At 36.6% G+C, this 11,815-nt stretch overlaps 1 long non-coding RNA gene and 1 pseudogene across 2 annotated transcripts; one reads left to right on the top strand and one right to left on the bottom strand.

Moving 5' to 3' along the window:
* The first annotated feature begins 221 nt into the window (after nucleotides 1-221).
* On the top strand, nucleotides 222-4,131 carry LOC149562547 (L-type lectin-domain containing receptor kinase IV.1-like; annotated as a pseudogene). The gene is made up of 3 exons (XR_016363958.1): nucleotides 222-1,114; nucleotides 1,907-3,178; nucleotides 3,492-4,131. The product of XR_016363958.1 is annotated as an L-type lectin-domain containing receptor kinase IV.1-like (transcript).
* Nucleotides 4,132-4,340: 209 nt separating this feature from the next.
* LOC149562546 (uncharacterized) lies at nucleotides 4,341-4,945 on the bottom strand. The gene is made up of 2 exons (XR_016363957.1): nucleotides 4,680-4,945; nucleotides 4,341-4,590 (listed from the first exon to the last, which is right to left on the bottom strand). It is a non-coding gene; the product is annotated as an uncharacterized LOC149562546 (long non-coding RNA).
* Between the last annotated feature and the right edge of the window lie 6,870 nt (nucleotides 4,946-11,815).

Here is an 11,815-nt window from a genome sequence, read left to right as displayed (position 1 = left end):
TAATATTCAAATTTACTTTTAAAACTCTTGAAAGGGCTAAAAAATAATTGTGGTCACCATCCTTTATGGTGTGGGTAGGTCCCGTAACCACTTGAATTGGAGTTCCGCGTGGACGAAAAGCAAAGGAAATTTCCGTGAACGCACGAGGATGTACGTCCTGATGGACAGAGTCCTGAATTTCGAGGAAAACTAAGTACTTTTTAACACATTTTCCTCTCTTGAGATGTGTATTTGGCAGAAGGAGAAGTACATCCATTCCGGGAATCTGTCAAAAGGATCAGGGAACTGCTGTTCAATATAGAAGGAAATAAAATGAGCATTTTCAGCCTGGTAAGGTCCTGTTATTATTATTGTGTAATACTGCTGTATAGATCTCAATTTGCTTGTTCCGAGTCTTTTGTGTATGGTGATTTCAACGAGTCAAGTATAATACTGCTAAAGGATGCTTCAATACAATCTCATCGGGTGCTCACGCTAACCAATCAAACCCAGCGCTCAATGAGTAGAGTACTGTACCCAAAGCCCATCAAAATAAAAGGCGAGAATAATTCAGTATATTCCTTCAGCACCAGCTTTGTCTTCGCCATTGCTGCTCCATCTGAAGGTATGCACGGAAATGGAATAGCCTTCATCATGGCTCCCAACAAGTCCATTGTAGGAGCTACAGATTCCCAGTACCTCGGACTGAGCACGCCCACAACAAATGGTCTTGAATCCAACCATTTCCTAGCAGTTGAGTTTGATACAGTTTATGACCCTGATCTCGGAGATATTGATGACAATCATGTTGGGGTAAACAAAAACGGTGTTAAGTCATTTGCATCCCAGCCAGCAGCGTATTGGAGTGGAACTGGAAAAGGTCGATTCAACAATTTGAGTATGAAAAGTGGAGAGAATATCCAATGCTGGATTGATTATGATCATTTTCAAGACCGGCTAAATGTGACTGTTGCAGTCGCCGGGATGGAGAAACCTCTGCGGCCATTGATATCCGTTAAGAAATCCAATCTCTCTGCAGTTTTGAAGGAAGAGGTGTATGTGGGGTTTACTGCATCCACAGGAACTTACGCTATTGAAGGTCATTATATCTTGGCCTGGAGCTTCACTACAAGAGGTAATGTAAACGTAGGTTTGAAAAAAATAGATCGTGGGTTCGCGTGAAACCAAAAGTGGATTTTATTTTTAAATTTCTTTTAGGGTTTCGTTAGAGAGGGGGAGCAGACTATTCAGTAGTTGTTCAGTTAATTTTGGGTATTTAGAACTGTTAATCTGTACGTCAAAATAGTCTTTCAACTTTTTCTCATTCATGAAGTTCTATGTAGAACTTGTAGAGTGCAAGGTGGTCTAAAAGTGTCATTTTACGAAGCTCTCTGTAAAATTTGTAAACTGCGAACTGGTCTAAAAGTGTCATTTTTGAAACTTCATCCAGATATGTTCACTTCATCAAAATATGTTCACCCCCACATATCTTCCAATAGTCGCACAACTATTAATACATGTGTGATGGGCTGTAAGTAAATCTGCTATCATTTTTTGGAGCTTTTTATAAGCAATATTTGGAAGGATAGGTAGGGGAAATGAGCCAGTTGCCACCCCTGTACGCAATGCCGCCACGGTAATTGTTACCTTTTCCCTCAATTACAGCCCAAAAATGCGGGAAAGTTGATCGCTTAGCTAACTCACCTACACCTACGGAATGCAAATATGAACAAATTTTGGCAAATTTCAACATACAAATTAGAAACTGTAGGTACCTGAAATTAGACTAAAGAGGAATCATTCAAACATTGACGACAACTGGTAGATCTCACTTAACCATAGATTTTTTTTCAGTTCCATCTGCGTGTTTTACAGAGGTATTTTTATTTTATGTTCATCTAATCATGTGGGCCTGTACTTTGAACAGGTAAAACACCGCCACTGGATCTCTCGGATCTCCCTTCATTCATCAAGAAAAAGCAGATAATTAAATCCAGAGGCTTTACGGTCAGTGTGAGTGTAGCATCTGTAGTTCTGTTCCTCGTTGCTGTTTTCCTTGCGTTAGTGAAAGTGAAACAAATAAAGGCGAGAGAGAAGATTGAGGAATGGGAGTTAGAGTTTTGGCCTCACAGAATTCCCTACCTAGAGCTAAAAGCTGCGACGCACAACTTCAGGGACAACCAACTGGTAGGCTGTGGCGGTTTCGGACGGGTTTACAAGGGCGTTTTGTCCAGAAGCGGTGTTGAAGTTGCAGTGAAATGCATCACGAAAGATTCCACCGCAGGAATGAAGGAATTTATATCAGAAATCTCAAGCGTGGGTCGTCTCCAGCACAGAAACCTTGTTCAATTGCGGGGCTGGTGTAGGAAGAACAAAGAGCTGTTTATTGTCTATGATTACATGCCAAACGGAAGCCTGGAGAAATTGATATTCCTAGATCCATTAATGGCAAAAACCCCAAAAGTGCTTTCTTGGGAGAGAAGGTACGCAATTCTGAAGGGCGTTGCGGCAGGGTTGTTATATCTTCACGAGCAGTGGGAACGCAGGGTAGTTCACAGAGACGTTAAATCCAGCAATGTTTTGCTCGATTCAGAGCTCAATGCAAAGCTTGGAGATTTTGGGCTTGCTCGTTTGTACGATCACACGCAAAACCCACAGACAACGAGGGTCGTAGGGACCGTTGGGTATATAGCCCCTGAAGTCACAAATACGGGGAAAGTTACTCCAAGCTCCGATGTATTCAGTTTTGGTGTTGTTTTGCTGGAAGTTGCATGTGGCAGGAGACCAATAGATTTGTCCAGGGAGAGTGAACAGATTGTTTTGGTGGATTGGGTGAGGAATCTATACCAAAATGGGGAAATTCTGCACGCAGCTGACAGAAATCTTGATGGTGTCTATGATGCTGAAGAAATGGAGTTAGTGCTCAAATTGGGTTTGGTCTGTTCTCATCCTCTACCAGAGAGGAGGCTTGACATTAGAACAGTATTGCAAATACTCGAAGGCCAGGCAACTTTTCCAACTCATCAGACTCTCTGGATTTCTTATGATGCAAATTACGCAGATTATGGGAGCGGTGTTGTTCATATTACAGATGAAGATGTAACTGCTGATCAATTGGCTTCCCTTCCCCTGTCTTTGGAATCTGCAACCACTTCAACAAGCATGTTCTGAGAAAGGATTCTGATTTTGATGTAAGCAGGTGCGTACAAGACCATTCAAGTGTATGAAGGAGTTCGGATGGCTTAAACATCACACATTAAAGTTTGATTTCTAGGTAAAAAGTGTCAAGTAGTAAAAGTTGACTTGTTTTTTTCAAGCTTAATTTCTTCCTTAGTGTATGATATTTAAGGGTTGCTGAAAAAGCCGGACTCTTTGAATCGTACTCTTTCGTCACAGCTTTTGTGTTATGCATTGTTCCTTCTACTCTGTACCAAAGTTTTCGACTTGGTACGAGAAGCTTAGGAAGAGTTTCATCATGTGTATCTGGATTTCTTATGATACAAATTACACAGATTATGGGAGCGGTGTTGTACATATTACAGATGAAGAAGTAACTGCTGATCAATTGGCCTACCTTCCTCTGTCTTTGGAATCTGCAACCACTTCAACAAGCAAAATGTTCTGAGAAAGGATTCTGATTTTGATGTATGCAGTTGCGCGCAAGACCATTCCAAGTGTAAGACCATTCTAAGTGTATAAGAGTACGAAAGAGCATTAAGGCTTGATTCCTAAGCTAAAAGTATAAAGTAGTCAAAGTTGCCTTTTTTTTTAACAAACTTAATTTCTTCCTTAGTGTATAATATTTAAGGGTAGCTGAAAGAACACGGCTCTCTGAATCCTACTCTTTTGTCACAGCTTTTGTGTTGAGCATTGTTCCTTCTACTCTGTACCAAATTTTTCGACTTGGTGTCAGAATCCTAGGGAGAGTTTCACGTGGATCAGGTTGCAAATAGATTACCATATGTGCCAGAGTTTAGGAGCTGCGTACAGATATAAGGGATGGATCTGTTGAGGGTATATGATATAGGATGTGGGCTTTGGTATAAGAGTCCAAGATACCGCTGTTAAATGGATGCATTTTGCTAGCTGCCTACCTATATCTTTGTCTTTCTCTGTGCTGCCTCATTTACAAAGAAAGTAATGGTTTCTACAGTTGAGGACTGTGTTACTTGTAGCATTCTCCATTGCCATTTGTAGTGAGTTTGTCTTCCATTTTTTGGATGATTAACAAGAAAGATAGATAGAAGAAGAACAATTAGCTTTACAGAGTGCTTAAAGAGTCCTGTCACTGTCTGTAAAGACTGAAATCCACAACAATTGCCAGATATGCAAACAACACCAAGATGCGGAAAAACAAGAAATTTGAAAAGTCAAAAGTCGATTTTATACACATAAATATTCGATATCCATTTCTCAGATGGAAAAATCAATACATATTGACAAATAGTTGAGAATAACTGGAAACACAATAATTATTACATATCATCGTTCTTTTTAATACACTTGATCATACAAAAAGTCGACCACAAATCGATACCATATACAAAGCAAGGTATAAATGCTGGAAATGAATCATATGAACATTACATCTTTTGCCAAAACTATGTCGACCTGCACGTCAAACATGAATGTATCTTCATTACATCATATGATATAAAACATATATAACATAATCATATAAAATTAACATGCCATCGAACCTTAGTGTCCATCTGCATGTAATCTCGTCTTCGAGCCATCGGAACAATGTCTATTTGCTATCATGAGACGGAAGAGTGGTCCAGGCGCTTTAACCACCCAACCATGGAGTGGTTAGCTCCCCGAGGTTCTCCGATGAAGGAGAACTACCCGACCCTAGCACGAGAAGGTTAGCAACTCGGCACAATTGGATCGGAAAGATCTGGTGCAGCCTATGTGCCTAATCTACTTACACATATGTCTAGTAGAAGATACACAAGGATGTGGAAGAGGGAAAACAATGTAAAATAACCAAATGCATTTCAAACATATGCATAAAAGTTTTACCGAGCTTGGCCAAGCATCATGAACCAGTAAAATGTAAAAGACTGACAGGTAATATTATAAGGAAAAACTAACACAAGTTTTCCAACAATTACCCTCCTCTTTGTACCCACATTCAACACCCATTCCTAAAATAATATTCCTTTAATTTGCATTTATTCATCATACAAATAAATATTTTGAATATGTCTTTTATTTAAGAACAATATACAAGAATTAGTGTGTGCCATAATGGTTTTCAGATCTAAATAAAACATATATTTTATCCTATGTGTAGTTGTTTAATAAAAAAAAATGCACACATTATAACTATAATTTATCTTTTGTATTTATTACATATACCAATAAAACACACATAATGGTTTTACATTTTTCTAAAATTCCTATCTTCTTAAAAAGCTCTAATAAGTTTTTATTATAAATAGATCCATTTTTGTTAAAACCTCATAATAAAACATTTTAACTACTACAATTTTTACGGAGAAAATTTAGACAATAATTTTGGATAATAAGTCACTATTTAAAACTGATGTTTACAGTCAGGTCAGCAGATCTTAAGGAATTATTTCTTTTAAATATCTTTAACCTTCAATTAGTGGAAGACTCGAAGAGAATAAAGATATTCAAAAAATTTATGTGAGAGGCAAGCATATCTACAACGACCCACAATCTCAGTGCTTCCAAGGCAGATTAACTGACTTCCCTCTAAAACAAAACAAAAATCAGAAATTCTCTGATAAGAATCTGTGACAAATGGTGGAATGAACAACATTTGGGAAAAATTCAACTTTCCAAAGAGATCTTTGGGACAGGATCACAATACAAAAGGTGTAGATTTTAAATTTAAGAATGATAGGACCACAATTTTCATGTTTCCCTTCAAATCGAAAAACCAAGACATATATATATATATATATATATATATATATATATATATATATATATATATATATATATATATATATATATATATATATATATATATATATATATATATATATAGATAGATAGATAGATAAAAGAGTCTTAAGAGGACAATATCATATCTCTTTTTCCAAACAAAAGAAATGTAAATTAAGATACAACTTAACTCCTTCGTATTCATCCATATACACAATATTTTTCATTACTTTAACAAGGCAGCAAAAACTGATACGGCTCAGCAATATCTAAGATAATTAGGAGTTTAAAAAAAAATGATACGGCTTAACAATATCTAATAATAAATAGGAGTTTCATGGCATGTGTAAGGATTTAGTAAATAAATAGAAAAAAAAGAAGGAAAGAACCTGTTTTGATTTTCTTTGCTATCTATCCAACGTCTCCTTGAAATGCTGGTTTCTTTGTCTTTTTCTGCTAAACAGCGTTGACTCAGCCTCTATTCTTCATCAATAACACCCAGAATCTCCCAATCACTGCCTTCTTCCTTCCTCAGAAACACGTCCTCCTTCTTCTATTAGCAAAAATGTCTCCAAAAGAAATCGACTCTGTTCTTAAAAAAAATCATTCGCTTCCCATGCCAAGTGTCTATCCCTCTTTTCTCCTCCAAAAACGTCTCTCTTCCTCCTCTCCTTTGAAAATCGTTCCCCCTCTCCAATTCAGCCGACACCTGTCTATATGAAAACGTTTTTCTCTGTTTTATAATTTTGAAAACTCCTCTTCCAACTGCGGTTCCCCTTTTTCCTTGGCATTCCCCTTATATTAATGACTTCCCCTCCTTTCATGTAGCCGATAACAAACAGATGACTCACAATTTCAAAAATTACACTTGTCCTTTTGAATTAAATAATCATTCTTCTACTAAATAAAATTTTAAACCACTCAAGATCACTTCCATCTAATATGAGATTTTCATCATGATTATCAATTTCAAAGTTGTTAGCAATCAGTTAATTTTTCTTTATTTGGATCTACAGCTATCAATTGGCTCAAAAACTTTAAATAAACTATAAGTTTTATTAAAGCTTCCACATATAATTTAAATTCACTATTTTCAAAATAAAAATAAAACTATTACTTCCCATTTAATATTTTTCCGACTAACTACTACCATTCCAAATTTATGCTTGTAATTACTATGGAAAAATAATTTGAAAGTATAATACTTGTTTTATGATCTAAATTATAATATTTCTAAGAAATAATATTTAATCATTCATTTTATTTTATTTTTCATCTACGCCACATTATCATAAACAAAACCTTAAATCCATCTAAATTAATTGAAATTCAAAATAAAATAAAAAACTAAGTGTGTGTGTGTGCGGCTACACCATACAAATTCCAGACCAACCCTGCCAAGGAGCTAAACTCCTCTACCTCAACAACCCTTCCGCCTTCAGTATCTGCGCACTCACAAACTCGACATCACCCAAAGCGTCAGTAATGTCATCATCATAATAAATAAATAATATCTTAAATACAAATTTTATTTTAAAAACATTCAACATTCATTATCAGACATAAACATATAATGAAATCACAATGTTAACCGTCACGTCGATATCTCATAAGTCAACATATAACGACATATCATAATGACAAAATAATTAACATTACCCTCTAATAACATATATGATAAAATTCTAATCAAAGTCTATAAAGTGTTTGACTCAAGTCGAGTCATACATAGTCTTAGTCAAAAGGTCAATCACACAATTAAGTCTGTATAAAAAGCATGTCGAAATTTGAGTCGTGACACTGTCCAAGAAATGATCTAACGAATCGGAAGACAATCGAGTAAAGTTAAAATAATGAGACACCAAGTTAGGCAAGATCGATGTGAGGTTGCATTTAGATCATGTTTCAAGAGGAACCAGTCTGGTCTAAGCCATCTGAATAGACTTCTTCAAAGGCACTCAGACTATGGATTATTTTTCCACTGCAATACTGTTTGCCATAAAAATATATTTTCTTTGAATATGCTTAAGGAAGCGTGAGCCGCATATTGCAGCCAAACTTTGGATGCAAAATGTGGTGGTAAATGGAGGTCTATAGATGTTCTACACTATTCATAGTCTAGAGCGAACTTGAGTTTTTTCAAAGTTCAAACATTCATTACAAACAAATGCCCCTTATCGTATAGATATAAGTGCCTTGTACATGTAAGGGTTGATTTGGCTGCAGTAATAGGAATAGGAATATTCTGGAATAGAAAATGGGTTACATATTCCTATTTTCTGTTTGGTTTAGCCAGAATTTGATTTGAAATTCAATCCAAAAATTTGTGTTTTCTAAAATAAATAAAATTTGAATAGAAATATGTATTCCAATTCCACCTATTTGGGTGGAATTGCAAAACCTCATTTTTGGGCTAGAATTGGAATGTGTATTTCTATTTTATTTTGTATTTCAATTCCAATTTGGTGCATCCAAACAAAGAATTCAAAATTTTAAGAATTTGCATATGCCTATTCCACTTGCCAAATGGGCCACGATTTGATGAAATGTTTTGGGTCATTTGCTTGCCACTAATGAGTACATTTGAGAATGAATATGGATTTTTAGATGTATAGGTTATTTTCAATTGTATGGTTTATCTATCTAGCCTAAATTTAGACAAATTATATTAAGATTGAGGTTTCTTATATTTAACATTTTGTTCAAGTTAATACATTAATTTTAAAATAAAATTTATTGAGAGAATATATATATATATATATATATATATATATATATATATATAATGATTTCAAGAATTTAAATCTACTAATTTTGACATATATATGTCTATAGTGACATATATATGTCAAAATTATTAGTGGATTTAAATTCTTGAAATCATTAACATGAATATAATAGTAGACCTTTTTCATATATTTTAGTTTTTCTGTCGTTCTAATGCAGTAAGGCTGTAATGGGCACCCTGGAAATGCCCAAGAACTGAACCAATAATTACACCCAATCTGCCTCTAGCTGAAAATGTGCCCAAGCTTCCTATTAATGAAGTTGATAGCAATGAATTCCAAAGGCCAAATAAGGGAATGACATCTAGAATGTCATAAGAGAGGATAGACGTCCTCTAATGCCCAAAATAGATCTGTAACTCACATATCTATTTTCTTCTCATAACCAACCTTGTCTAACAATAGCCACAAACTCTCCTTTTATTCCTACTGCATTGGGTCGACCACTTTTCACAAACAATGTGGGATAAATAAAATAAAATAAAATAAAATAAAAGGATAACAATCACACAAATGGACAACTGCTAAAGTGGGGACATTACAGTCCGCCCTCCTTGAAATTGCTTGTCCTCAAGAAATCTCAGTCATGTTTGCTGTAACACCTGTTCACTCTCCCAAGTAGCATCTTCCTCTGGCAGGTCTCTCCATCTGACTAAATATTCTTTAATCACCCCGTTCTACAGAGTCCTTTCCCTGGTATCCAAAATAGACTCGAGAATCAATACGAGCTTCCCCTCCTCATCTAATGGTGAAAAATCTACAGAAGGCACAACTCTCTAATTGATGGCTTTCTTAAGCCTTGACACATGAAACACATTATGCAGCCGACTGCCCTCTGGAAGCTCAATCTCGTAGGCAACCTTGCCCACCCTGGGAATCACTCTGTAGGGACCATAAAACCTAGGTTTCAACTTCTCTACTCCACTCTTCTTCAGTGATGATTGTTTGTATGGTTGTAACCTCAAGTAAACCATATCTCCAATCTCAAAGATACGCTCTATCCAGTGTTGGTCAGCATACAATTTTTGCTGATTTTGGGCTTGCTGTATATTCTCCTTGAGCACCCTCAAAAAATCCTAACTATACTACAAGAAGTATTTGGCTTTGGGCACTCTACTATCCCCCAAGACCAAATCCATGAAGCTAGGTGCTTCATAACCATACAGTTCCATGAATGGAGTCATCTTGATGGACATATGATAAGTAGTGTTATAACAATATTCTCTCATATGTAGCCATTTGACCCAAGCTCTTTGTTGTGCAGTCACATAGTTCCTCAGATATCCTTCCACCCATTTATTCACAATCTTTGTCTACCCATGTGTCTGTGGATGATAACTAGTGCTAGGTGTAAGATTTGTGTCACACAATCCAAACAATTCCTACTAAAAAACACTCATAAATTTACTATCCCGATCACTAACAATAAAATTAGGTATCCCATGTAACCTGAATATCTCTCTGAAGAAAAGATTGGGCACTTGTGCTGCTGTGTAAGTGGATGGAATAGCAAAGAATTGAGAAAATTTCATTAGCCGATCAACTATCACATAGATGCAATCTCTCCCTTGTACTTGTGGTAACCTGGTGATGAAGTCCATAGAAATACTTTCCCATTTCCTATCCAGAATGGGTAAAGGTTGTAACAACCCTGCAGGATATGTGTGCTCTCCCTTATTCTGCTGACAAACTGCACACTCCCTGACATGTTTCTAAACATCATCTTGGAGCCCTTTCCATGTAAATTGCTCATAGATCTACCTGTACGTCTCAAAGACCCTTGGATGTCCAGTTGTAGGTGCATCATGAAATGCCTTCAGTATTACCTCCCTAAATTATGATGAAGGAATCAAATATATCCTACCCTGGAACTTGATCAATCTATCCATCACCATGTAATGTCATCCTGTATGGTGCCTGCAATCACTCTAGAAGTCCAAGTGTCCATCGCATACTCTGTTGTAATCTTATTTCTCCAATCTCTTATAATCTCAGCTAGAGTACAAATATGAGGTCTCCTAGATAAATCATTTTCCACCACATTCTTCTTACCTTTCACAAACTCAATGTCAAAGTCATAGGCCTGCAACTTCATAGTCCACTTATGTTCTCTATCATTCAAATCATGCTGGCTCATGAAGTATTTGATGATGTTGTGATTAGTCTTGACAAAAAACTTCCCCCTAACTAGGTAGGACCGAAACTTGGCCAATGCATGCATAATAGTCAACATCTCCCAATCATAGATGGAATAGCTCCTCTCCACTCCACGGAGATTCCTGTTGTCAAAAACAATGGCATGCTTCTCTTGCATCAAGACTACTCCAATCCCATCTCTTGATGCATCAGAATGAAGCTCAAATGGCTTCGTGAAGTTCAGTAGAGCTAGTACTGGACATGATGACATCACCTTCTTGAAATGATCGAAGCTTCCTCAAGCTACCCCTATCCATGCAAAGGCCCCTTTCCTGGTAAGGTCTGTTAAGGGTGCAACGATCTATGAAAATCCCTTATCAAATCTCCTATAAAACCCGCAGAGACCAAAGAACCCCTTAAGTTGTGTAAGGTTCATAGGAGTAGGCCAATCAACAATAGCTCTAATCTTTTCGAGATCTACCCGAGCTCCATCTACACTGATGATATTCCCAAGGTATACTAACATAGTCAACCTAAACTCGTACTTAGATTCCTTGGCATATAGTGACTCTTTCTCCAAAATGGACAACACCATCTCAAGAAGTTGTAAATGCTCCTCCCAAGTCTTACTGAAGACCAAAATGTCATCAAAGAAAATCAGGACAAGTCTCCTAAGTTGCCTCCTGAATACCTGATTCATGCAACTCTAGAACATAGTAGGGGCATTGGTTAGCTGAAATGGCATAACCAAAAACTCGAAGTGGCCATAGTGACACTGAAAAGCTGTCTTCTCAATGTTCTCCTCTCTCATCCTAATATAATGATACCTTGACCATAAATTAATCTTCATAAAAAAGAAGGCACCATGCAACTCATCTATTTGTGGGATGGGATATTTGTTCTTACTGGTCTTCTTATTTAATTCCCTGTAATCAATGCACATGCGCATCGTCCCATCCTTCTTCTTTACCAACAATAATGTTGAAGCAAAG

The sequence above is a fragment of the Cupressus sempervirens genome, chromosome 4, assembly GCF_028749045.1.
Source record: "Cupressus sempervirens isolate cs-2001-9-10 chromosome 4, ASM2874904v1, whole genome shotgun sequence".
Classification (NCBI taxonomy): Eukaryota; Viridiplantae; Streptophyta; class Pinopsida; order Cupressales; family Cupressaceae; genus Cupressus; species Cupressus sempervirens.
This window is presented reverse-complemented; position numbering and strand designations above follow the sequence as displayed.